The sequence below is a fragment of the Tamandua tetradactyla genome, chromosome 7 (genome assembly GCF_023851605.1).
Source record: "Tamandua tetradactyla isolate mTamTet1 chromosome 7, mTamTet1.pri, whole genome shotgun sequence".
Taxonomy (NCBI): Eukaryota; Metazoa; Chordata; class Mammalia; order Pilosa; family Myrmecophagidae; genus Tamandua; species Tamandua tetradactyla.
Window position 1 is genome coordinate 155,208,719 of NC_135333.1, and position 24,076 is coordinate 155,232,794.

General features: G+C 36.0%; 1 long non-coding RNA gene across 4 annotated transcripts in view; it reads right to left on the reverse strand.

Annotated features, from left to right (window-relative positions):
• The window catches only part of LOC143690263 (uncharacterized), a 231,110-nt gene that overhangs the window by 22,570 nt on the left and 184,464 nt on the right, over positions 1 to 24,076 (reverse strand). For all 4 annotated transcript variants that reach the window (XR_013179088.1, XR_013179091.1, XR_013179086.1 and 1 more), the window contains one exon: positions 23,477 to 23,530. This is a non-coding gene — a long non-coding RNA (uncharacterized LOC143690263). The remainder of the gene's footprint in view (positions 1 to 23,476; positions 23,531 to 24,076) is intronic.

Consider the following 24,076-nt stretch of genomic DNA (forward strand, 5'->3'; position numbering starts at 1 on the left):
AATTCCTCATTGGGATTTCCATATTTTTTTCTCTGTATCTTACATATGCCGCAGCAATAGTTGAAATCAGAGATTGATGTTTTTAAATTGTTTATTTAAATTATTAGTTATTAGTTATAACTAATTAGTTATTTTGGGACTCTCACTTCAAATAGACTCATTTATGAATGGGGTTATTATCATTACAGCTAATCTGATATGTCTCAGAAGAGAGAGGACATTCATACAAGCAGACACACTAGTTGGGGTGGGACAGAGGCAGCATTTGAAAAGGCCCAGCTGGTGAAAGGTATAGCACAGATGAGTTGAATTCCAGGCTAGCATTTGATATTTGCCTGTGAAGGACATTTGACTTATGGAGTTCATGTCTTCAAAGTTGTTAAACACATTGCTGAAGAAAGTCCAGACACTAGAGGAAAGTGGTAACATAAATTAAGGCAATTACTGTTTTAAAAGTCTAGTTAACAAAATAAAATTTGCTGATTTATCCTTATAGGGATATCACCAACCAGGGACTTGAACATAGTACAGGCACAAGACCTTAGAGAGCCATTAATAGTTCATAAGGATTATGATATTGCACATACATATTGAAAATATCATAAGCATGTTTCTATACATGAATCAATATATTCAATTTAAGATAAGCAAAGATAATTTTCTTTGATTAAATCAAATATTTTTTTTCTCTTTATAAATATTAGTTTGATATCAGGAAAACAAGCATAAAATTATTAGTGTAAGACTATTTGAGTAAGGAAATAAGAGTATGAATGTAAAAAGATGCAACTTTTCTTAGTTATTAATAGCATATTCCAAAATGGTATTTCAGCACGGCTTAAAATTATAATAGTTACAATTTAGATGTTTTTGCTTTCATATTTGATTATTTGTCTCCTTTCTGAGGCATTATAATGAAAAATGATTAATTTACATATTTTTGTTTTTCAGAATAATAAAAATATTTTGAATTACAGTACACTTTATTATGCTAGCATAAAGAATTTCAAATAGTTTTTCAAAAAGTGTAGATATTGTTTCCTATAGATTTGTATATATATTGGTTGATGGAATTATTTTATTATTTTTGACAGATGTCAAATATTCAAACTTTTGTATACACACATGTAGTATTAATATACTATACTATATAATATATTGCCATGATTAGAAATTTTTAAATTTATATCATCTTTAAATTTTACAAATGTAAATTTTGTTTCTGCATAAAATGAAAAAAATGTGTTTGAAAAAAATCTCAGGGTAATTGTAATTGACTAGGTATTCGACAAAGAGAAGGCAAGCCTGAAAATAATTATAAATTTTAGAATAGATTATGGAAAGATTTGCAAGACAACAAAACCTAAGTGAAAAATATTTTTGCATTGGGTATTTCTGAAGAATACAAAGTCCTTCATTAATGCAATAGATATTTGAATACTCATGCAATACATCCCTAATTTTTTTGAGAAATAAATTGTTTGAATCACATAAATGTCATGTGTGATACATATAGTAATGTATATTACTGTACTGCATGTTAAACTAAATAATACAGAATATGTGCTTTCTGCATTTCCCTAAACAATTTCCTCCACAAGCACATGAATAGTTTCAAGAGTATAACCAACCGCACTACATCACTCAGCAAAATTTATAGCAGATAAGGAACACAAAACATGAGAGAAAATGAAGGGCAAAGATTACCTTTCTCAAAATCCTATGTGTATCTAAATCTTAAATCATGTGTTCTTTTCCCTTCATATCATTCTCGGTAGGAATCTTACAGAAAAAAAATGGGTTAACCTGACTGTGCTTCACTGTCAAGAGAAATCTAGTCAGGGATATATCTAATTCCCAAAGCTTTTGTCATTAATATTTTATGAATGTTGCTGATATGTCCTATCTAGAAGAAAAATATATCTTTCATTTGTGCAAGTAGTGGGTGCCAGGTAATAGATTTCATATCTAAAAGCTGAGTGGTGAAATGCAAACAGAAGCAAAGTACAAGTACAAATTTTATTTCTTGTTACTAGAATCTCACTTCACTTTATTGGAGTTGCAGAGTCAGCCAAGCAAAGTGGAAGATCTTTGGAGAACTATAAAGAGTGTCAGTGCCATGCCTGCACATGCAACCACCCAAGTGTTCAAACTGACTTCTAAATGAGATGATTATCTGTAGTGACTTTATTTACTTAAGTGTTTACAAGAAGCTTTGGTGACTAGAACATTGGAAAATCATTAGCTCAACCTTAAAAAATTGCCTTCATTATAGAGGAGGTGACCAAAAGGCAAATTAAATATCTTTTGAACATTTAAAATTAAGGCATGGTGTTTTTCCTTTGGTTGGGATTGGCTCACCTTTGCTGAACTCAAAATGTGATGTAGGTTCAACTATTATCCCTGAGCTGGATACTCCCTGGAAAGTATGCATCCACAAAAAAGCAAAACACAAAGAAGCCTGGTCCAGGTCTCCCTTTCACAGCCAGAAATAAATTCAGCATAGATTTGTTAGGTCTCCCTAAATCACAGGTCCACCTGAATTCAAAGAAAATAGAGTTTGGTTCCCTCATGTTACTTTCTGGAGAAATGTATTTAGTGTAGAATTGAGGGGGGAGAAAAACCGCTACTCATTCTAAATGACTTTTTTTTTCCTTAGCTAAAGGCTCTACAATTAAAACCTACATGAAAGAACTTGCACTTCTTTAGAACTCGTATCTCAGTTTTTAATTGTATATAACTTGTATGATTATCATGAAACATCTTTCTTCTTTCTTAGGACACAAACCAGAACCTGTTAATTATGACGCACAATTGTGTCTCTGGGGGGTCTTGTACTATGGATAAGCAGTAAATGTTTAGTCAGATTCTGTTAAATGATTTGCTATTTTTCATCTTCATCAGTGACTATCATTATATTCTAAGAATAATAATCCTCAATAATATTTGGAGGTAAGAGTGATGATTTGTTCAAAATGTAGCTACATCATGAATTTGCATAAAGTCCTGTGCTTTGTGTTTGGTGATACTAAAATGTCTAAGATTAATTTCTGGGCCTTAAAGAGTTGATGGTCTAGTTGAGGAAGTAAGACACATGAGTAAAAATATTGCAAAATGCAAAATATTGGGTGTCAAGAGAATTTTTGCTCTGTGATTGTTCATAGGTGTTAGATACACAGAAACGAAAGGCCATTACTGACGGAGACATAGAAAACACAAATCATATTAGTGAATTTGATGAAGTGATACAGCTCAGAAGACTGCCTTGAGGCCAGCACTACCCCTGTCCATAAAAATCACATAAACCCAGCAATCTCATTGATTCCCATGAACTAAAAAGATCGACCCTCAACCCTCTTGCTAATATAATATTGCCATAACATTCTTCTTCTTACACTCTATTTGGCATCTGGATTACTTCAACTTTTAATATCTTTGCCAACCTAATATTGTTGAGGACAAGAAAATAGTTTCTTCTTTTCATTTGACTTTTCCTTGTAATGTTAAATCTTATTTCATATCTCTATTCTCTCTTTTCTAAGTGTTGTCCATTTGCTACCCTTCTTTTTTCCCAATTTGTTTGCCTAACTCCTTTGCATCCTCATCCAGGCTTTATAGTCTGCAGTACACAATCATTTTCAGAGAAAAGTGGCTATTCATAGGTGCTCCTTTGCTCAGGAAAATGGTTGGTAGCTACTATCCAGAAATGGTTTAGCCATAGTATTAGTTTCAACTAAAGAATTTTTTCCTTTAAGATTATTTCAGTTATTTTGCTGGTTAATTTTAATTAGTTCAGTGCTCAGTAAAGCCTCTATTATGTCAATATCACATTACCGATTATATCTATTTCTAGCTAAATTTTATGTCAGTTTGAGAGGACACTGTTATTGTACTTAAAAAGAAACCATGCAGTATGTGAAATGAATAATATATATAAAGCAGTAATATAAAAATTAAAAAGTAATCTTTTATTTTTATTACCATCAAAATACATGGCAGTTTCCATATTCTGCTCATTTATATATCCAAATCATTAGTTAAAAGATAATTATTATTTACTTTCTTACACCTATTTTTTTCCTTCATCATTTCTATCACCAACATTAATGTATGGCTTTTCCTTCTTTTAGGGCCATACTTTTAAGTAGCAGAATGTTCTTGTTTCTTTTTTTTTTTTTTTACATGGGCAGGCACCGGGAATCGAACCTGGGTCCTCTGGCATGGCAGGCAAGCATTCTTGCCTGCTGAGCCACTATGGCCCACCCTGTTCTTGTTTCTTTTTATGGTTGCTTGTTTTGTTTCTTTTCTTCCTTTCTTCCTTCCTTCCTTCCTTCCTTCCTTCCTTCCTTCCTTCCTTCCTTCCTTCTTTCCTTTCTCCCTCCCTCCCTACCTTTTTTCATTGCTATTATTTCACAATACTTACATTTAATTCAAAGAGTAGTGGAACTTTCTTTACTTTTTTTGGTTTGTTTTAATTTAAATTCAAGAATGAAGTCTGACACCTTGGCCAGGTGCATTCCTTTGTTGACTTATTTCTGTCCATCTTCTTTGAAGCCCTAAAATTTATTTTAAAATAACTACATGATCTGGAATTTGGCAGTCTTTCAATCACCTTGAAACCAGGAATGTTAAACCACAACTCCAAAGGGACAATATATAGCCAAGGACAGGAAAAGTGAAGGAAGTTTATTGATGAACCCAAGGTGAGGGAAAAAGGGGTTAACAGCTGAAACCACTCATTTGTGACATGATGGCATTGATGATGACATTGGGGAAAGGCTATGAATTAAGGAATAAGTTTTCTGCATTTTATAGCTACAATTTCTGGAGATTCCCTTTTTTACTCCATGTGTTCAAACTCCAAGTAAATTCTCCTGTTCTGACATTACCTACAATTTGGCTTTTGATACATCCTTGTCTAAATGATAAGTCTACTATCCCATCCAGTCACTTCGATAACTGTGCTGCCAAAAAATGATGTTCAAAAATGCTAATCAGGTCGGATAGCTCTTGACTCTGATGCCTCAAATTCTACTCCCACCAAGAATCCTATGCCTCGGCCACACAACTATCTGCCATTTTCCAAACACATTTCATGTGAACATTCATCCTTCAGTGCTTTTAAACATATATTAGATTTTCTCAGGCAAAATTCTGATCAAGTGTCACCTCTGCAAGCCAGTCCCTGACTCCTGCAGCAGTTTTGGTCACTCTCTCTTCTTGACACTGTACTTAGCAGACTCAGTACATCATATTGTAATCCTTTCTGTGAATGTTTGTATCTTTCCAAGGCTATATGAATTCCTCAAACACAGAAACCCTTTCAGTCATCTTTTTGTTTGGAACACAATTTGCTAAATGACTAATATTGCGAATTAATGTGGCGTTTCCCATTAATTGAGCCTCTGCAGAGAAAGTGTATTAACATGTTTCTCTAACAGATGGAACTGTGAAGAGCTGCTTTTCATTTGGCAATTCTTTCTGGACTTCTTAAGTAAGATTATAATAGAATTACTTAAATGTCTCAAATGTCAGGACTTTGTAAATAAATATTTTAACCTATATTGCCTCGTTTATTTATGCAGCCATTAACTAAACCTTTACTTAGGCTTATTTTTATATGAGAAGAGAGACTACAAATGAGAATGCACATTTAATTATCACAGTGGGTAGTTTTTATATCTAGATATTTTGGTTATTAATGGGACTTTTGGCCTAAGTTATCAAGAAAATTCTAATATTCCTTCATAATAACCAACACACAAATGCTATGATAGATCTACAGAGGTTTGAACTGCCTTCTAAGTTTGAGTTAAAATAAATGCATGGCATGTAATGTGAAATAATGTGTCTGACATTTTTTGACATAGTCTATGATTTTTATGAAAGGCAAGAATTAATTAAGCTAATAAATTATGCTTAAAGATGTCATTGAATTTTAACCTCTTATTTGTTTTTTTAAAAATTAAACGTTTTATTTTCAAGTTTTGCGCTGGACACCTCCTCAATTCCAATTATATTCATGGTCAGTCTTAAATTTCTACAAAGCACTTACAAGGATAGCTACACTATTTTTTGAATATCATTTGGTTAAAAAAATAATATTTTGCACAAATGCTTTATTCACTTCTTATTCTCAAGTATTCCATTTCCTTGGAAGACCCAACATCTCTTCTTAATGTTAGCACCAGTCCTTCTTTTGTGGTCTATTCTTGATTCACGTATTTGCTCATTCCTTTGTTCATTTCTTCTTGCTTCAGATGGAACCCTAGTTCTCTTGAGGACCCTAGTTGAGGCCAGTGCTTACAATTTCCATTTTGCTCGTTGGAAACGCACCTGTCTCATGACGTGTCTCCTCTTTGAGTGTGGATGGGCCTATCTCTCCTCTTACTTCCCTCGTGGAAGAGACATGTAAGACATTTTACATGTCTGTAAGAGGCAGACAACGGGTATTTAAACCTTCAGTCAGATGCTGGTTCTTGTAACTGTTAAATGCTACTCTCCTGAAACCACGATATCTCTGTACTTTTTTTGCTGTGAAATCACAGTATGCAATTTCAATTTGAGGCATGAGCTTTTGCTTCTGTCACTCATCCATCTCCCTATGTGAAGAGCACCGGAGCACCAATGTCTGGATAGATTCTAGATGTCCTTAGGGCAAGTTATGGAGTTATTGCCTCTCCACAGTCTTCATTATGATGCACGTTGAGCTGACCAAATGAATGGGAGACAGAGGTTTCATTCAGCACGGAAATAGAACTAAGGCAGGCAGAAAGAGAATGGACACAAAGCATTTTCTCTGAAAATGTTTTTGCTCTCAATTTCTTAGAGCTAAAGAGGGAAAAATACTAACATGGCTTTGATTTTATTAAGTATAATATAAAATGTGGGTCTGAGCTTCAGTTTTTCCAAAGGAAATAGAGATCCCTGGGTCTGACAGAGCTATTTATGATCCAAGACCTGTGATAATAGTCCTATGGCACCTACTGTCACCTCCTTCAAGTTACTGTTCAAATATTACCTTCTCAGTGAAGTTTATCTAACCATTAAGCTGCCTCGTACAAACGGTCATTCTAATACCCTAAATTAGTCCTACTATTTTTCTTTCGTGTAGTGTTTATCTCCTTCTAATATTCTTATGTAGGTACATATGTATATACATATGTATCTACCTATTTATTTATTTATTTATTATCTTTATTCTCACTAGATTATAAGCTTTGCAGAACAAGAAATTTGCTGGGCTTTTTTCTTTATCTTTGAAGACTCAAAAGTATTTAATAAAAAATGCATATGATAAATGTTCACTGAATGAATGAATCAACAGAAAGGAAAAGACTAGTCCACCCACTTATTTCTTGTAAGAAATTCAACCAAGATATTCACGAAATGATTATTTTTCTACAAATTTCATCTGTAGTATGAGTTAATAACTGTACTGAAAATTCCCTTAATAATATTTATTTGCATACATGGCAACAGTTTTTAAAGATTATGCTATTTGTATTAAAAGAGTTTGGATCTCAAAGCCTTCATCTATCCCTAAAGTGGTTCCTAGAAAATGAATAAAATATTTCTAGAATATGAAAGGGATATACTTGTTAGGACACATCTAGGGTAGTCACCTTCCCAAGAAGTCCATAAACAATCATATTCAAATTCCAACTTTGGTCTGAGTTCTAATAATGCAGCTAATTATCAATTTGTTTATAATTGACCAGCCAAGAAGCAAACGCACTATTCTGCCAAAATTCATGGGAAGGCAAGTACCTAATTTGCTGTTCAAGAGTATGCTGGCTTTTCTAAATGAGGATGACATCTAGATTATTATGTAGAATATTGCCTAACTCAAGGTTGTAGCTAAAGAAGTTCAAGAGCTTATGAAATAATACAGATAGTTCAAAGTACTACTTATGAATGCAGGGATAAGCAAAGGAAGTATGACATAACAAAGTACGAAGAGAGCAGGGAAGTACATGTGATCATAACAAATGCATTGTAAAAATATCACAGTCAACAGCTTTTCAGCTTTCGGAGAAGGTTAGGAAAGTGCCAAACTATTATGGAAAAAAATGGACATACAAAACATATAGATATAAATTGAAAGTCAAAGTTAAAAAGGTGAACCATTTTAGAGGAAAAATATGTGATCAAATAGGCAAGAGAATCCAGAATCCAGAGGCATCAAACAAAGCAGAAAACGATCACAGAGACTTCCCCAATTGTTTTTGAAGAATAATATGGCTATATAAATCATTTAGAAAGCATGTTTTGTAGTTGGGCCTATAATAGTGTCATTTAGGCCATAAAACATTTATTAACTTTACTACCAGTTATCAACAGTAGTAATAATAATGTTTAACATTTATGTAGCTCTTCCAAGGGCTGCTGGGTTATGCATCTCCGGGGAACACATACACTTCACACTGACATCACGTGCATGACTTCCCTTAGTGTCAGGCAATGTGGTAGCAATGGCACTATGTGCTAGGGCTTTAGAGACATTATTTCATTTAATCTTCTCAGTGATCCTACAATTAGAAATAATTATTATCTGCATTTTATAGATATGGGAAATGAAATGACCTAACTTACACAAAGTAAGATACCTTATAAGAGTTGGAGGCAAGATTTGATGCAGGTAGTCTGTTCTGATGATCAGTGTTGTTAGCTGTATTGTCTTTTCCAAACGTAACCCATTGAATGCCTTCAATGTTTCTTAGTATTTGGAAACAACAATGAACATATAGGAGCCCTCTGCTCTCATGAGCTTACATTTCTGTGAGGGTATTCAGACAATAAATAATATGCACATGACTTTTACTGTGTCAACCACTATTCAAAGCTCTTTAAAAATATTAACACATTCGATCTTTACAATAGTCCTATTATTCCTTTTTTTACAGAAGAAGAAGCTGAGGACAGAAAGATTAAGTGGCTTGCACAAGGTTATAGAACTAGTAAGCGTATTAGCTGCACTCACTCTGAGTTCTGTTCACCAGTCTAAGCATGCTCATATCACTGAACTATACAGAAACAACTTTCTGAAGCAAAAACTCAGAATTATTATAGAAATTGATAGAGTTCCTGAAATTTTCTTGAACACACTTTAAACAATCCTATATCAAGCCAATGCTTTTGTTGTTCACAAGAAAGAGCAGACAAAAGAAAACAGCACAATTATAAAAGAGTAATAAACTTTAAAGAGCCTAAGGCGTTTGAGTGTACAAAATATACCTACACAAATATGAGCCTCTATCTCTTTTTTCTCTCTCTCTGTACATATACATACACACATGTACATGTATATTTGTGTGCATATGGATATATGTGTACATATATTGCATTGTATATATAGCTCTTATATTTTGAATAGATATTTTTATGGGGTACTCCATTTGTCCCATAATAGTTTGTAAATCGGGTCTTTGAAGATATGATTGGTTAAGGTGAAGCTAAATTGGATTAGCATGGTTCTTAAAGCAATATATCTGCTGTCCTTATAAGAAGTGCGAAATTCAGAGACATACGTAGACACCGGGGAGAAGGCTATGTGAAGACGTAGTTGGCAGATATTGGAGCTGGCAGAGATTGGAATGATGCATCAAGGATCAAAGGAATACCGTGGATTGTGGGCAAATCCAGAAGCTAAAAGAGGCAAGAAATGATTCTTCCCTACAAATTTCAGAGTGAGTGGTCCTGCTGACACTTTGATTTCAGGTTCCTAGCCTGCAGAATTGTGAGACAAGATGTTTCTGTTAAAAATGTACTTTCTTACAGCAGCCCTAGAAAACTAAAGCACACATGTGTCTATATACATACAAATACACACAGACACAGACACCTATTTACACACTCATGCATTCTTTCTTTCTTTTTTTTGGTGTGCTGTAAGGTGGGGGTCACATTTCATTCTTTTTTTCCAAGTGAGTCTCCCCTTATTGAAGCACCATTTGCTGAAGTTTTTTGTTCGTTTGTTTTTTTGTTTGTTTGTAAAGTGCATGCACTGGGAATCAAACCCAGGTCTCTCACATGGCAGGCAAGAATTCTACCACTGAACTATCCTTGCACCCCTACATGCATTCTTTCCTTTTTTCTCCCCTCATATATTTTGAACAACAGAGCAAGAGATGGGAGGAAGATTTGTTTGTATGGACGGATAGATAGAATGTTCATGTAGGTAAATAAGTAGATAGGTGGATAGATTGGTTAATAATACAAATATTAATAAATTGAATAAACAAAACATACAACTGAAGACGATTGAAATGTAACTAGGCCAAAATTGCTACTTCTTTTTTTGCCATGACACTGGATTTTAAGAATTACCTAATTTGTTCTGTGCTCATACAGGTAGTTTCCTTCTTTGGAGAATTGCAACATCTAGGACTCATTAATCTTTATATGCAGTTTCATATCATTCATAGTATTGTGCTATTGGAGCATCTGAAAGAACATATCCATTCCCTTATATAATTCAAGCTTCAAAAGAAGTCTATATGAAAGAATGAAAAAGTATTCAACCACTACTTCAGGCTTTGAGGGCTCTGAAGATCCTTAAAACATATAGAAAAGATCCACAGAAGGCTATTCTTGTTCTCAAACAGCACCATTCACTTCTGTAAAAGAATATGGATTATTTCCCAAAGTACAGACTCCAAGTGCTTATTGATTGTGACATAATAGTCAGTAATGGAGATGAAAAAACAATTATTTTCAATAGGTGCTTTTTCTAATGAAGTTTTGAACAATTCATGTGAGTAACTCTAGTTGATACAGTATTTTTTCAGAAGTGACTAAATTTCAGAATATCTTTGTTGCACAATGAAAAGTGCGCTTACCTAAAGGGATATTTTCTCAAATTAAAATTTGAAAGGCATTCCAGAGACCTGATTTCTGTTATCATTTCTGTTTAAAATTATGAAGGAAAGAGATATCTTGATTACTGAAGTTTCTGAAAATAAGAATGTATGTGTCTACTCAGTTCACAGTTTCAATTTGTATTCCATAGTGGAGCCTAGAGGAGATCTGTATCTCCTTTCTGGAAACTAAGAATTTTTTTTTTTTTAATTCAATAGAAGACAAAAGGCTTGGCAATGTGCATATGTCATTTTGATTTTAAAGTTTTATTTGGAATTTAAGAAAAAAATTATAAATATTCTTCCTTGTTAACTCAGTGACTTTATATCAAATAGCAATGCCTTCCCCTCCCCCAGCAAATGTAAGAATACCCAAAAGAAGTTGAATGGAATATTATTATCCACCAGAATTTGGTCTGATGGTCTTGTTGTCCTAAATTTCTCAATCCTGTTTCTGACAGTCTAGACTTTTGAAAACAGTAAAGGATGATTTTAAAAGATTTTCCAAAGGATGTCTTCCTCAAATTTTTTTTTGCAACTTACATGTAGACTTTACACTGAAATACTGTCATGGTCAGGTTCATGCGTCAACTTGGCCAGGAGATGGTGCCCATTTGTCTGGTTGGGCAATTGCTGGCCTGTCTTTTACTATGAGGACATTTCATAGAATTAAATTATGATCTTGTTGGCTGCATCCATAGCTGATTGCATCTGTAATCAGACAAGGGAAGTGTCTTCTGCAATGAGTGATGTTTAATCTAATCTAATCACTGAAAGGCTTTTAAAGAGGATACAGAAGAGACAGTCTCTCTTCCTGATTCAGCCAGTGAGGCTTTCCTGTGGAATACGTCAAGATCCTTATCGGAGTTGTCAGCTTCACAGACTGCCCTACAGATTTCGGACGCTATGTTCCTTAAAATTTACATGAGACGCTTTTATAAATTTTATATCTATGGATATTTCCTGCTGATTCTGTTTTTCTAGAGAACTCTAACTAATACAGCTTGGTACCAGGAGGGGAGGTTTTTAAAAAAACAGAATCTTAAAAATGGGTTTTCACAATTGGTTTTCTACTCTGACTGAACTCAAAGGCACTAAGGACTCTGATTCCCATAATTAGAATGACATTGCCAATCCATGGAGTGAGCTGGCAAAAGAGATAGTCAAAATATCACCATTCGATTCTTTTAATGCTTCACTTGGATGAACCCAGGCTCTGGGGGATAATGTTTTTGACACCTTTGTGGACTTTTGTGGAAATAGGAGGTATAGAGATGTTGGCTGGTTGTTGTTAGATACAATGTATACATAAATGAGTGAAAGGCTTGGTCTTAAGGCTTCAAATGAGATGTAAACATTTCTATGAGTGTCCTGAAGGAAAATCTTATTTCCTGTAGCCGTAGACTTGAGATCCAAAAATCAGACACAGAATCTTATTGGTAGAGTAGCAACTTTACAACATAAGCTAAAATCTCAATCTTGCATGGTGTTTGCCCATAAAGTGAGGACACTGATTGGAAAGGAATGGGAGCCTGAAAAATGGGACGGTGACATATGAATTGATAATGCTGTCAGTGGAGAGGTTGAAACCCTAGGTAATGCTGACTCTTCTCTAATTAACCCTGTAATAATCTGCCCTAAGAACATAGCCACCCCACCTCCAGCCTGCCTTAAGGAGCTGGCCACCTAACCTCCACCTGAAGGGTTTAGCCCTAGAGTGATTACTCTTGTTTCACCAGATGAAACTGCTAATGAATGCCTTGAAGAAAATGGCTTAGAAGTACTTCTACTTCCTTTCATGACTCATACCCACCATGCCTCATTTCTTCCAGACCTACAACTAGACTAAAATCCCAAAAGTCCCCAAAAAGTGAGGTACAAAGTATCACACGTAAGGAATTACGTTATTCTCCAAAAGAACTGTGTGAGTTTTCCAATTTATATAGACAGAAAACAGGGGAATATGTGTGGTAATGGATTTTAAGAGTATGGGTTACTAATGGGAGAAATATAAGGCTGGATCAGACTGAATTTATTGATATGGGCCCACTAAGCAGAGATTCTGCATTCAATGTTTTAGCTCAAGGGTTAGAAAAGGCATTAAGAGTTTGTTTAGATGATTTGCTGAAATATGAATCAAATGGTGGCTGACATTACCTGAGGTGAAAGGCCTGAACTGCCCTGATATAAGTTAGATGAGTGGATCCAGAGGCTTAGAGAGATTGGAATGTTAGAGTGGATTTATCATGAAAAGCCTGCTCTTACACTCCAGGAATGTCTGAAGGCTGCACTATTTACCAGAACTGCGAGAAATAAATTTGTAAGACTAGTGCCATCATCCCTGAAGAGCTCTGTAGTCGTCCTTCTTTGTAAGTCAGATATTACGTGGGAACAGCTGTTACTAAGCAGGAATCCATAAAAACAATGGGGATGACTGGATCCTGAGTTGGCAGAAGCCACGTGGCAGTACTTAATTACCAAAGATAAGGTGGATGTGGCTATCATAATAGACAGCAGACTCAAAACAGCAGTCAAAATAACCTGACTCACAGAAATTTGTGGTGTTGGCTAACAGAACATGTGGTACCTAGAAGTACAATAGATTCTAAATTCTTCGTAGACCTGTATAAACAAAAGAGTTCTTGGTCAAGTGGACAGAAGTCTTACTTGAATTACAAAAACACAGAGTCACAGCCCCTTAATCAATTTCAAGACTTGAGGCAGTTTACAGACCCAGAGCCCCTTAAATGAAGGGAAGGCTAGATTCCTTTGGGGGAGGACCAGGTTACACTACCACAGATCTATACTGTTAATCTTCCTCCAAGCCTTCCCCAAGAAGACCAATGGCCTTTTACAAGGGTAACTGTGCATTGGGGAAAAGGAAATTTTCACATATTCCAGGGATTATTAGACATTAATAATGTTCAGAAGTTATATTAATTCCAGGGGATCAAAAATGTCACTCTGGTCCACCAGTCAGAGTGGGGGTTTATGGAGGTCAGTGATCAATGGAGTTTTAGTTCTGTCACACAGTGGGTCCAGTGGGCCCCGGACCCATTCTGTAGTTATTTCCACAGTTCCAGAATCCCCACATTTGCTCTCTAACTCATGCAGTGAGGGCTATCATGGTAGGAAAGGCTAAGTGGAAGCCACTAGAACTGCCCCTACCTAGCAAAATAGTAAACGGGAAGTAATACAGAATGCAGAGATTACTGGCACTCTTAAGGATTTGAAGGATGCAGGGGTGGTGATTCCCACCACATCCCCATTCAACTCTCCTATTTGACCTGCGCAGAAAACAGATGGGTCTTGGAGGTTAACAGTGCATTATTGTAAGCTCAACCAGCTGGTACCTTCAATTGCTGTTCCAGATGTGGTATCCTTCTTTGAGCAAATAAATACATCCTCTAGTACCTGGTATGCAGCTATTGATCTGGCAAATGCTTTTTTCTCAATAGCTATTAGGACCACTAGAAACAGTTTGCTTTCAGCTGGCAAGGTCAGCAATATACTTACACTTTCCTACCCCATCAGTATATTAACTCTCCAGCCCTATGCCATAATTTTGTCTGCAGAGACCTTGATCATTTCTGCCTCCTACAAAACATCACACTGGTCCATTATATTGATGATATCATGTTGATGGGACCTAGTGAGTAAGAAGTAGCAACTACTCTAGACTTATTGGTAAGGTATATGTGTGTCAGAGGATGAGAGATGAATCCAACAAAAAAATGAAGTCCTTCCACCTCAGTGAAACTTCTGGGTGTGCAGCGGTGTGGGGGATGTTGAGATATCCCTTCTAAGGTGAAGGATAAGTTGCTGCATCTAGTTCCTCCTATGACCAAAAAAGAGGCATGATGCTTAGTTGGTCTCTTTGGATTTTGGTGACAATATATTCATTTGGGTGTACTATTCTGGCCCATTTATTGAGTGACCAAAAAGCTGTTAAGTTTGAGAGGGGACCTGAATAAAAAGAGGCCCTGTGACAGTTCCAGGCTGCTCTACAAGCTGCTCTGCCACTTCAATCATATGATCTGGCAGATCCAATGGTGCTGGAAGCATCAGTGGCAAATAGAGATGCTGTCTGGAGCCTTTGGCATGCCCCTATAGAAGAATCACAAGGCATGCCATTAGAATTTTGGAGCAAAATCTTACCATCTGCTGCAGATAACTATTCTCCTTTTGAGAAACAGCTTTTGGCCTGCTACTGGACCTTAGTAAAGACTGAATGCTTAACCATGGGCCACCAAGTTGCCATGAGACCTGAGTTGCCTATAAAGAGCTGGGTGTTGTCTGACTCATCAAGCCATAAAGTTGAGCATGCACACCAGTGCTCTATCATAAAATGGAAATTGTATATGTGAGATAGTGCCAGAGCAGGTCCTGAAAGCACAAGTAAGTTATGTGAGGAAATGACCCAAATGCCAATGGTCTCCATTCCTGCCACATTACCTTTTCTTTCCCAGACCAGGTCTATGGTCTTTTGGGGAGTTCCTTACAGTGAATTGACTGAGGAAGAAAAAACTCAGGCCTGGTTTACAAATGATTCTGCATGATATCCAGGTACCAACCAAAAGTGGACAGTTGCAGCACTATAATCCCTTTCCAGGACTTTCCTGAAGGACAGTGGTAAGGGGAAATCCTCCCAGTGGGCAGAATTCTGAGCAGTGCACCTGGTTGTTCATTTTGCTTGGAAGGAGAATTGGCCAGAGGTGTGTGTGTATACTACTCATGGGATGTTGCTAATGGTTTGGCTGGATGTTCAGGGACTTGGAAAGACCACAATTGGAAAATAGGTGACAAGGGGGTCTGAGGAAGAAGTTTGTGGATAGACCTTTCTCAGTGGGCTAAAAACATTAATATACTTGTGTCCCATGTGAATGCACACCAGAGGGTGACTTCAGCAGAGGAAAGTTTTAATAATCAAGTGGATAAGATGACCCTTTCTGTGGATACCAGACAGCCTCTTTCCCCAGCAACTCCTGTCATTGCCAAATGGGATCATGAAAAAAGTGGCCATGGTGGTATGGATGGAGTTTAAGCATGGGCTCAGCAACATGGACTTCCACTTATCAAGGCTGACCTAGCTAAAGCCACTGCTGAGTGCCCAATCTTCCAGCAGCAGAGACCCACACTCAGCCCCCAATATGGCAACATTCCCTAAGGTGACCAGCTGGCTACATGGTAGCAGGTTGATTACACTGGACCACTCCCTTCATGGAAGGGGCAGTGATCTGTCCTGACTGGAATAGACACATACTCTGGATATGGGTTTGCTTTCCCTGCACACAATTCTTCTACCAATACTACCATCCGTGGGCTTACAGAACGCCTTATCCATCATCATGGTACTCCACATAGCATTGCTTCTGATTAAGAAACACACTTCTCAGCAAAGGAAGTGCAGGAATGTATCCATGTTTGTGGAATTCTCTTATCTTGACCATGTTCACCATCATCCAGAAGCAGCTGGATTGATAGAAAGGTGGAATGGCCTTTTGAAAACTCAGTTACAGTTTCAACTAGATGGTGATATTTTGCAGGACTGGGGTAATGTTCTCCAGGAAGAACATTATGCTCTGAATCAGTGCCCACTGTATAGTACTGTTTCTCCCATAGCCAGGATCCATGGGTCCAGGAACCAAGGTGTAGAAATGGGAGTGACATCACTCACTGTTTCCCCTAGTGATCCACTAGGAATATTTTTGCTTCCTGTCCTTGCAACCTTGAGCTCTGTTAGTCTACAGGTTTTAGTTCCAGAAGGGGGAGTGCTTCCACCAAGAGAAGCAACAATGATTCCATTGAACTGGAATCTAAGGCTGCCACCTGGTCATTTTGGGCTACTCTTGCCCCTGATCAACAAGTCAAGAAGGGGATTACTTTACTGGCTGGGGTGATTGGCCCTGACTATCAGTGGAAAATAGGATTGAAACTACACAATGGCGGTAAAGAAGAGTTTTCCTGGAATATAGGAGATCCCCTAAGGCGTCTCTTAGTACTACCATGACCTGTGATTAAAATAAATGGAAAACTGCAACAACCCAATACAGGCAGGACTCCCAATGGCTTTGAAACTTCAGGAATGAAGGTTTGGGTCACCCCATCAGGAAAAGAACCATGGCCAGCTGAAGTGCTTGCTGAGGGTAAAGGGAACATGGAATGGATAGTGAAAGAAGGTAGTGATTAATATGAACTATGATCACATGATCAGTTACAAAATGAGGACTGTAATGCTGTATTGTTCATGCTATAGTATTTAAGTTGTAAGATATCAAGTTTAAGAATGAATATTGTTTAAATGAGCTATCCAAACAAGTTGATTTAGATTATGTGTTAATGAAAGTTTAGGTTGTAGACATAACAAACCTCTCTGTCTTTGGTCTCATGTAGTGGGTAAGGGTCTAGAGTACATACACTATCATCTTTTACCCTTTATTCTATTTAAACAACCCAAACTCCTAGAGTCTAGACAGTAGTGAGGCCTTATAATTCAGTATAGTTTAATATAATACCAGGATACATCTCAGACTATGGTGGGCTGATAATTAAAAAGTGTTGGTAGAAAAAAAAGTGTTGGTAGAGTCCCTTAAGGGGACTTGATGAAAAGGTGGATGAAAATATATATGAAACTATTAAATTTTCCCATCTGAGAAACCCTGGGCACCTTCTCATGTTATGTAGGACATAACATTCAGGGCTGAAAATCTCCCTGACACTGTGGAGTCTGCCTTCTGGAGAAAATGGGATTTAGTAAATGAATATGACTACTGAATCACTATATTAATAGCTGCCAGTGTTTTGGATCAACTAAAAGGAAAAATCTGAGATGGTGGAATGGGAGCACATGATAAACTCTGTTCTATAACCACTTGTTGAAGCATGCTTTGAAAACTATTTTTTTCTTTCTTTGCTTTTTATGCATATTTTACAATAAAAACATTAAAAAAAAGAATGAATGTTACTCAAGGTCTTGCACCCTATTATGGGGAGATTTAATGCATTTCAGTTTGTACATGGACAGTTGAGTGTTATTAGGTGAGGGAAAAAAAGTGTCCTTTATTGTTTTCTATTTAGAGATTAACTATGGTTAAAGGTGATGTGTGTAGCTGCCAAGTTGACAAGGGGTGGACTGTCACAGTCAGATTCAGGTGCCAATTTGGCCAGGTGGTAGTGCCCATTTGTCTGGTTGGGCAAGTGCTGGTGTCTTTTACCATGAGGATATTTCATAGAATTAAATCATGATCTCATTGGCTGCATCCACAGCTGATTGCATTTGTAATCAGCCAAAGGGTGTGTCTTCTGCAATGAGTGATGTTTAATCTAATCCCTGGAAGGCTTTTGAGGAGAATTCAGAAGAGACAGGCTCTCTTCTTCAGCCAGCGAGCCTCTTGTATAAGACCCTTCATCAGAGTCGTCAGCTTCACAGACTGCCCTACAGTTTTTGGGTTCTACTTTCTTCAAAATGTATAAAATTCATACAATTTATAAATTTTATATCTATGGATATTTCCTGCGGATTCTGCTTTTCTAGAGATCCCGAACTTATACAACTACTAACCCTTAGTAGTTGATTATTTCTCAAAATTGTTCCTTGCCATTGTATTTGAAATTCAGCACATAGTTCTGTCAACAATAGTTTTATTATTATCTTTCAAAGTCAGTGACATGCATATCTCCTAAGCTGTGAGGTTTGTAAAATACTGAGGAAACTCTGTCATGCATGTTCTTGTTGAGGAAGACACAGAACATTCAGTGGCAATATCCCAGTCCTCACCTAACACCTTCTTTTTCCCCATTAGCTGGATTGTGTGAATGTTTCAATATGTTTCTATTCCACAGTCCATAATTGGAATCAAGTCTAATGGAGTGGCTAATCTGGAACAAGCAGTTTTAGCTTCTTATCAGGGTGGGGGGTGGGATCTGGGCTCAGTGGCTAGACACCCTTCCCCTGGGATGTATAAATACCCAGTCAGTGGACAGCATATATGCCCCTCATCTCCAAAATAAATTAGGACATGCAGGGCTGCCATCCATCCACCCTCACCTGCACAATTGGCCTATGTGAGACACTACCCATGATGGGATTTCCTCCCTGATATTTTGTACCCTTTGTGCTGTGAAAGTAATAAGGTGGTCATTTGCAAAGAGTAACCAGACTATCATGACTGCTGCTATGATGATGGATGTAGGCGATTTGGGGAGGAAAAACAATTACACACAAACACACACATGTACATATATATTCTACTCAAAATTAGTAGGTATAAAGAAAAGAAAAGAGGGGTTTATTAACTGGGATGAGGATCCATTCAAATAAATATTGCCCCATAAAGACGACTTCTCAGGGTGAATGTGATAAAAAGCACAATTATAGTTTTCCATTTCTGTAAAATTTTGGGGGGTAACAAAGCAAAATTAAAACATTTAACATTTTAAATAGGCTTAGGCTAGCAGCATAGAAACATCTTTCTCTTTTCTTTAAGGAAATTACATATGACATCAAGGCTGTATGTAATATAAATGCTTACCAAGCATTCAACTAGGAAAAAAAAATTAAAAATGCATGACATTTAGTTGATGTTAACAGGAATCACTATTATTTCTCTGTAATCCAAGAGAATGTGGGCTGAGGGATTGTGCTCTTTAATTAAACCATTATTAGTACTCCACATCTGAAAAAAAATTATGAGGTTATTGTGGGCAAGAAAGCAGTAACAGTGAAACATAAATAAAAGGCATTTGAAAAGTTTATAGATAGTACATTATTCTCCAAATACATATCACAACAACCCATAGATATTAAAGAAAAAAAAATGAATTGGTTTCCATTGTCAGTGATTTGTTATCATGGTGACTTGGGAGTATGTGAAGTCAGCATAGTCAAAGTAATTTAAATTTGAGAGTCTGTGATCTAAACCAGGTACTAACACAAACTGGGCAGAAATAAGGTAACTCATTTTAATCTCCTATACATGACTATTGATTATAGTATTAATATTTATTTTGATAGCTCTGTTTCTTTGTCCACACAAATTTACAAATTCATCATGAATCCTGCTACCTGGTATAAACGTTATCTAGCACAACTGATAAGACCAGGGAATAATGCTTAAAACAGCTCCAGGCACACATATTGGAGATTATTTGTTAGAGGAACAGAAAGAAGTCTGGGGTGACATGCCAGTGACACTTTCTTCTATAGCTGTGAATGCAGGTTTGGCATTGAGGTCTTTTTCAGTTGCTCAGTTATAGAAAAGGCCTGAGAGGCAATACTCCTTTCTAAATGGAAAAAAAAAAATGGGGAAGAGGGGCAGAGAGAGAGAGGGAGAGAGCTATCTAAAGAAATAAAGCCAACTATCTTGAAAAGTCCCCCTGTTGTCCTGAAGTATAACTTCGCTAGGTGTGATAGGCTGTAGGCCCTCATGGGATGTGGTGCAAAGGATTAGGCAACTAAAGTACTTGCTTAAAATCTTCATTAACAAAAAAAGTCTACACTGTGAAGCCTCCATATCACTTGAGAATGGAGACATTACATAGCTCATTACAGTTTTCACAATGTACTGTCTAGGGATCACTTGTCCAGTGGGAGCTCTCTGTGGCAGAATCCTTGGCAGGCATTTTTCTGCAGGGACTGTAATTCTATTGGAAACCCTGCACATCATGTACAGACCCTTTATGAGCACCCTCTTTCAGAGTAGTCATGAAGTCAACCACAACACAGTATCATAACAAGAGCACTAAACCAAGAACTAGAATACCACGTTTTAAATTTTGGCAGTGCTATTAAACCCGCTGCATGAATTCAAGTTGGCTTCAATTCTCTCATCTGCAAATTGAGGGATTTAGACTAAACCATTTGAAGAGTCCTTTTCACCTTTAAAATCCAATGATTCTTTTTAGCATTACTATGTGTCTTTATTTTCCCAGAGGGATAATTCCTTTGACTAGCTGCAAATAAAGTAAAAGTTTATACTGAAAAAATAATTGGTAGGCAACAACTCATTTATCATACTATATTCCTTAGGAGACAGCCTGGAGCATATCTTTCTTTTTTATCAAATATGTAATTTTCTTAAAAAAGATTTAGTACTAACATATATCAATCACAGTTTAGGCATTGTCAGTGAAAAGAGAAAAAAACAACAAAAACTTGGTACTTCTGTAAATAGTAAATTTAGTACAAAATTCTCAAAAAGATAGCCTAATATGAGTATCAAACTATTGAAAATGATATGAAATATACTTAAACAGCTGTTCTTTCTCCACAAAATACCTCTCTTTTTGGGGGGTTGTTAATTATAAATATTAACTGTACAGGTAAAAATAGGAGGGATTTTACAAACTCAAAGTTGATTTTGATCTTTCAGCAGCAAAATACTTCTACCAAAATTTACTTATTTATGCTCTCTTGCTTCTTTGCATTCTAATCCAGTCCAAAGAATTAATTCATATTTAGGTTATTAGTGCTAGTAGACAATGTCAAGGGGGCTATTTTCAAGGAGTATGTGACATATTCATATTTATATAATCATACATAATCTACAATTGTTTGTGGCAAACATAACTCAATCACAATCCACCTAAAAGTGAGCTCAAATTTTCCATTTGAAATGTCCTCTTTAACTACCCAATGTCTTTTTATTGCACCATTACTTATTTATTACTCTAGCCAGACTGTCCATTTCATCATAAACATCTTTTTTCTCTTCATTGCCAGTGAATAAATAACTCAAAATCAAGTCTAGGGGGCCCATGCCTTACTAGTCTCCCTGCCATTACCGTCAACCTACTCTTATTGATTCTTCATACTGTACCCAGATTGAGTATTACAGAATATGAATATGATCAGGTGCATGGCTAGGTCAGTGGTAGAATGTTCACCTTCCATGCAGGAGACCTGGGTTATATTCCCGGACCATGCACCCCCAATAAATAAATACATATGATCATGTCACTACCTAGTTTACAATCATTCAACGGACTTTTGTCATATCCAGGATAACATCTGAGTTCTAAGCACTGTACTGGAAGTGCGTGAAGGATAGCTGTATAGCAAGAAAGACCTGAATTGAATGGGTCTCAGAAAGGGATATAGTTGTTGAGGTAGCCCAGAGATTAGATGATTCTGGGTCCCATAGAACTTGGTTGAGATTTTGCATTTTGTTCTTACTGTAACAAAAGCTTTTAGGAGTGTTTAAACAGGGAAAAAATGCAATCATATTTTCATACTAAATATATCCTAATTATTCTTAGAAGAGTAGGATATTAGAAGGGTGTAATAATGGTAATAGGCAGGTCAACAGAAGGCTATTACAGTAGTAAAGATGAATCATGATGGTGTCCTGAACTCAAATGGAAGTAGCGGAATAGGTGAGAAATGAGTGAATAAGGAATAACTTTGAAGGTAGGCTCAGAAGGACTTGTTGATGGAGCAGTAATGGGATTTGAAATAAGGAGGAAAAGCAAGTGGATGCTAAGATAGAAAGAACCTGAGAAGGAATGAATGTGAAAGAAAAAATAAAAAACAACTAGAGTCCTCTTTTGGACATGTTAAACATGAAAAGCCAACTAGACATTTACGTGGACCTGGCAGAATTAACTGTTGAGTATATGGAGCTCAAGAAGGAGTTTTGGGCTGAACTTTTAAATTTAGGTGTCATAAGAATATACATATAAATATATATATGTGTGCATATTTGAAGACATAGAATTAGCCAAAGTTAACCAGGAAATATATGCATAGAGCAAGGGGCCAAGAACCAATTTTTAGAGTGATCCAATATTTAGAAATTAGATGGAAGAAGATGATGCAAAAAGGAAATCAGAGGGAATAAGAGGAGAAAAAAACAAGCATGTTGTCTATCAGATCCAAGTGAAGAAAATGTTACAATAAATGGGAAGTAATTTAAGTATCTTTTGGGTTCATCTCAAGAATGCTGGATGTTTAATGTTTAGTAAAGCAAAATTAAATAATGTTATCTTTCTCATAAAGAAGAAAAACTTGCTGAGATATCTATAGGCCCAGAAAAAACATTTGGTAAAATTCAACACCCATTCATGCGAAAAGAAAATAAACAAAAATAAAACAGAAGGGAAATTTATGATCTGATAAATATATTTACAGGGAATCTACAACAAATATCATGTTTAATAGTAAAATATTAGAAAATGCTACTAATATAAATATGATTCAAAGGGTGCTCAACTTACTCCTTAAATGCATAGTTGGAGTCATGTAAATAAATGGTATTGATTGGAAAGGCAGACTCAATACTTTGATATTTAGTGGATGTGAAATTTGCATATGTAAGTGGATATGTTTGTGTATGTAATAATGTAAGAAACAAAATAGTTTTCCAGATATAAACAAAATAGATCATATTAACATTACATTTTAGTGAATAGCTCAACCCATCTCTTTCCCTAAAGACTTGAGTTGTTAAGTTTTCAAAATATAAAATGTCAACTATATGGGTTATGTTTCTGGATTTTATTTTATTACTCTGATCTACTTATCCATTATTATACCTGCACTTGTTACTTTTTATTCTCATGTAATTTCACATACATAAAAGTTGAAGAAAGAGTGAAAGAAATGATCATATATCTTTTACCTAAGAGTTCCAATTGTGTGCATTTTGCATCTTTTTTTTTTCTTCTTTTTCCCTCTGAAAGAAATAAACAGAAGTGATTTGGGGTCCTAAATGTACATATCATCAGGCACATAATGTCCAGATATGGCAGCTATAAAGTTGCTATTTAGGGAATACCTAACTAAGTATTAAGCTTTCATTATCTATCTTTATTATTTATTGCTCATTATTCTTAGTATAAGTACTTACATTTTTCTATAAGAAAGAAATTTTCCATTTTCCCAAGTAAATACAAATGTATGTATGTGTGTGTGTTTTATATAATATCAGATATATATATATATATATATATATATATAAAACATCAGAATCTTCTCATGCCAAAATAGTCATGGATTCTTACTGCAATCTAGGAGCTAACCATTCAAACTTCAAGTCTAAGGTTGACTATAAGTTTTTGTACATGCCTTGTATAAGTTTAAAAAAATTTCTTTTCCTAGTTTGCTGTGTATTTATCATGAATAAGTTTTTAGTTTTCTCAGATGATTTTTCTATGTATTCAGATGATCATATTTTCCCCCTTAATTCTGTTAATATGGTGGATTAAATCAGTTTTCAAAT